At 41.3% G+C, this 5,043-nt stretch overlaps 1 pseudogene; it reads left to right on the top strand.

Annotated features, from left to right (window-relative positions):
• The first annotated feature begins 546 nt into the window (after positions 1-546).
• LOC109562157 (tubulin alpha-1A chain-like) lies at positions 547-2,470 on the top strand (annotated as a pseudogene).
• The last annotated feature ends 2,573 nt before the right edge of the window (positions 2,471-5,043 follow it).

Genomic DNA, 5,043 nt, shown 5'->3' with positions numbered 1-5,043 from the left:
CTGAGATGAAGATGTGATAGCAAGAGCTGCAACAGCCATGATGGACCCAGAGATAGAAGCCATCTTTTAAGGACAGACTGATCTGCCCATCCCACTCTGTGTATTACTTCACTGTGAGCTGATACAGGAGAGAAAAATAGACTTCTCTCTTTTCAAGTCATGGTATTATAGAGATCTCTGTTTTAAAGTGGCTTAGACGATATCCTTAGTTTGGACAAAGTCATACAGCTTTTAAGTAAGGGATTTCACAACTCAAGCTCTTAGCAAACCATTCATGTGTTGTGGCTATGTAATATCCCTCTTATGTGTCTACATGGTGGGTCAGTAAAAAGACTAAGTAATACTGCATTACCTATGACACGTTCCAGAAAAGATGATGTTCTTCCCTTTTTCCAGTGGAGGAGGGAAAGAGTGATTCTGAGTCCCTTCAAGAATACAAACAAACCCAGGTCTCTTACATCTACTGCCTCAGAGTTGCTCTGTAAGAAACAACAACCTCCTTTTCTCCTCTCTGCCATCCAGCTGGGCAGCCATAAAATAGCAACCATGTATCAGTGCATCTGCATCCATGCTGGCCAGGATGGTGTCCAGATCAGCATTGCTGGCTAGGAGCTTTGCTGGCTGGGAGCGCTACTGCCTGGAACATGGCACCCAGTCTGATGGCCAGATGCCAAGTGACAAGACCACTGGGGAAGGAGATGACTCCTTCATCATCTTCTTCACAGAGACAAGTGCTGGGAGGCATGTGCCTAGGGCAGTTTTGCAGACCTGGAACTCACAGTCGTGGATGAAGTTCGCACAGGCATGTACCGCCAGCTCTTCCACCTTGAGCAGCTCATCACAGACAAGGAAGATGTTGCCTGTAACGATGCCCAACATTTTTTCAGTACACCACTGGCAAGGTGACAGTTCAACCATAAAGAAAGCTGAGCGCCTAAGAATTGATGCTTTTGAACTGTGCTGTTGGAGAAGATTCTTGAGAGTCCCTTGGACTGCAAGCAGATCAAGCCAGTCGATCCTAAAGGAAATCAGTCCTGAATATTCATTGCAAGGACTGCTGCTGAAGCTGAAACTCTAATACTTCGGCCACCTCATGCGAAGAACTGACTCATTGGAAAAGACCCTGATGCTGGGAATGATTGAAGGTAGGAGGAAAAGGGGATGACAGAGGACAAGATGTTTGAATGGCACCACCGACTCGATGGATATGAGTTTTAGCAAGCTCCAGGAGTTGGTGATGGACAGGGAAGCCTAATGTGCTGCAGTCCATGGGGTCGCAAAGAGTCGGACACGACTGGGCGACTGAACTGAACTGACTGGCAAGGGGATCACTAACCTCATCATGGACCAAATTCAGAAACTGACTGACCAGTCACAGGTCTTCAAGGCTTCTTGGTTCTCCACCACTTTGGGGGGAGAACTGGTTCTAGGTTCACCTCCTTGCTGATGGAATATCTGTTGATTATGGCAAGAAGTCCAAGCTGCAGTTCTCCATTTACTCAGTGACCCCAGGTTTCCATAGCTGTAGTTGAGCCCTACAACTCCATCATCACCATCCACAACCCCTAGAGCACTCTGATGATTGTGTTTTCATGGTAGACAATGAGGGCACTTATGACATCTGTCTTAGAAACCTTGATATTGAGTAACCAACATATACTAACCTGAACAGATTGATAGGTCAAGTTTTGTCCTCTGTAACTGCTTCCCTAAGGTTTGATGGAACCCTGAATGTTTCGGGTTTTTTTGTTTTTATTTATTTTGGCCACGTTGCACTGCAAGATCTTAATTCCCTGATTAGGGAACAAACCCATGCCCCCTGCCGTGGAAGGACTGAGTCTTAACCACTGGACCACCAGGGAAGTCCTAGAACCCTGAATGTTGATCTGACAGAATTCCAGACCAAGCTGGTGCCGTATCCCTGCATCCACTTCCCCTGGCCACATATGCCCCTGTCATTTCTGCTGAGAAAGCCCACCATGAAAGGCTTTCTGTAGCAGAGGTCACCAGTGTTTGCTTTGAGCCAGCTAACTAGATGGTGAAATGTGATCCTCACCATGGTAAATGCATGGCCTGCTGCCTGTTGTACCATGAAAGATGTCAGTACTGCCACTGTCACCATCAAGACCATCCAGTTTGTGGAATGGTGCCCCACTGGCTTCAGAGTTGACATTAGTTACCAGCCTCCCACTGTGACACCTGGCAGACACCTGGGCAAAGGACAGTGAGCTGTGTGCATGCCGAGCAACACCACAGCCATCGCTGAGGCCTGAGCTCGCCTGGACCACAGGTTTGACCTGATGCCTGCCAAGCGTGCCTCTGTTCACTGGTACATGGGTGAGGGCATGCAGGAGGGAGAGTTTCTGAGGCCTGTGTGGACACAGCTGCCCTTGAGAGGGGTTATGTGGAGACTGATGTGGATTCTGTTGAAGGAGAGGGAGAAGAAAAAGGAGAGAAATACTCAAGTTAAAAATGTCACACAGGTATTGCTTTTATAGGGGAGTTTATTCTATTTTAAACATGGAAAAGCTGTGGTCCAATCAGTTAATTTGCATGTAAGCAGTGTATATCCTCATATACAATTATTGATCTATGCTTTAAAAAATGATACTTTTTAAACTTTACATAATTGTATTAGTTTTGCCAAATATCAAAATGAATCCACCACAGGTATACATGTGTTCCCCATCCTGAAACTAATACAATTATGTAGAGTTTAAAAATAAAATAAAATTTAAAAATAAAATAAAATAAAACAGAAAAACAAAAAAATAAAATAAAATAAAAAATGATACTTTGTTACAGACTCAAGCTATCCATTTTTTCTCTGATGGTTTGGATAAAGTCTTTCCTGTCTTAAATGAAAAATAATGCAAACAAAATGAAGAAGCTGTGAAGCTATACAGAAAACTTAAATCTACTGTCATTTTTACAATACCCAAGGCAAAATATTTCCTCATAACATGGGGTGAACTGTGACCCCCCAAAGTTTATGTATTGAAGTCCTAACCTCCCACCAGTGTCTCAGAATGTGACTATATTTGGAAATAAAATATTTAAAGTAAAAATTTTTTTAAAGGCCTTTAAGGAGGGCCCTAACCCAATCTGACTAGTGTCTTTATAATAAGAGGAAATTTTAACACAGAGACATCAAGGAGGTTCACACAGAGAAAAGACCATGATAAGAGGCAGGGAGAGGGCAGTCATCTATCTGCAAGTCAAGGAAAAGGGCCTGAGAGGAAACCAAACCATCACCTTGGTCCAAGACAACTTGATCTTGACCTTGATTGTAATCTTGGACTTCCAAACTCCAGACTATGAGAAAGAAACATCTACTATTTAAGCCACCTAATCCCTGGATCAGGAAGATCCCCTGGAGATCCACTCCAATATCCTTGCCTGGGAAATCCCACAGACAGAGGAGCCTGGCAGGCTATAGCCAGTAGCACTGCGGAGTCGACATGACTGAGTAACTGAGCGCTGACACTGAGTCCCTGGTACTTTGTTATAGCAGCCCTAGCAAAGTCATACAATCATTTACCTTAAAAATAACAGAAGGACCTAGCATCTAATTCCCCTGGATTTAAATAAGTAAATGAATAGTGATGGTGTCATACTGCTAGGAAATATCAAGAACAGTTTTGTCTATAACAAGCCATTCATTAAATAAACGCATTTTAATTCAGCTTGACTAAGGGAGAAGAGCAGTGGCATGACCTAGCTTAGCCATTTGTAACATTCAGAAAGGACACAAGGTCCTCTGTGAACCGTTCTAACTTCACTAAATGTAAAATGACATTGGTCTAGATTCATCTGAAATGATGAAGCAGCAGAATTCTGAACAACAAGCTGAGCAGCTGCATGAACTTCCAGAAGTGAAGAGTTTCATAAACAAACCATTAAAATTTTATCAAAAGCAGGCCACCAGATGTCAGAGGAAAATGAGGTCTTGCAACTTTAAAACATATATTCATGTTTGATTTTCAATGAACCAATTATTTCTATGCTTATAGGCTGCTTCCTATCTTCTGATATGAAACACCTTAAATACAAAATGTCAAAAGCTGCACTTTTCTGGAAATTACCCTCTGGCATATATTCAGTTTTGGGTGTTGGTGCTGTCATCCTCAGAGTCACTCAAGCCAGAATTTCATTTTTGTGTCGACCTTCTCTTCCATGTCTTTTTATAAAAGAGCATCCTGAGATAACATTTTAAAACTGTCATACTTGCAACTATTTATCTCTGTGAATCAGAATTATCTTGCCACTTTACAACAAACAAAACTCAGACATAAAAAAATTGCAAGGCTGAGGCTAATATAAGACTATAAGACTCACTTCATACCTCTCCAGAAAGTCTCCCTGGACCACCAAGTTTCATTTTGAAGGACCTCTTTCATATGTCCCTTATTCGGGGTTTTTTTTTTTTTTTTTTTGAGGAAGGCGGGGGATGGCTTTTTGTTTGGGTTTTTATTTATCTCCAACAGGCAAATTTATTTTTAAAGAAAGAATGTGACAAAATAGTAATTTTTTTAGAAAAAAAATATAGAAAAAGTGTTCATGAATCTCTTCTAAAATATCTTTTCTATTTTAATTTAAAAACTTTAAGTTCCTAGCTCATCATGAAGTTCTTTCACTTTGGTGTTTAAAGTTCTCTTAAAAACTTAGGATATAAAGAAACAATGAAAAAGTGACCACCAAAAGTAGAACAAAGTTATTAATGCAAATGAATTTAAGTATGTAATTTTTAACAACTTACCAGAGTAAGAAGGTTCAGAAAGAGAAAAACAAATATCACATATATGTGGATATATATGTGTGGATATAAATAACGAATATATGTGAAACCTAGAAAAATGGTATGGATGAACCTATTTGTAGGACACGAATAGATATGGAGACATGGAGAACGGACATATGGACACAGGTGGAGAAGGAGAGGGCGGGACAAATTGGGAGATTGGGATAGACATATATACACTGCTGCTGCTGCTGCTGCTGCTAAATCGCTTGAGTCGTGTCTGACTCTGTGCGACCCCAGAG

This window comes from Bos indicus, chromosome 1 (assembly GCF_029378745.1).
Source record: "Bos indicus isolate NIAB-ARS_2022 breed Sahiwal x Tharparkar chromosome 1, NIAB-ARS_B.indTharparkar_mat_pri_1.0, whole genome shotgun sequence".
NCBI classification, from domain to species: Eukaryota; Metazoa; Chordata; class Mammalia; order Artiodactyla; family Bovidae; genus Bos; species Bos indicus.
Note: the sequence above shows the minus strand (reverse complement) of the source record. Positions and strands in the feature narration are given on the sequence as shown.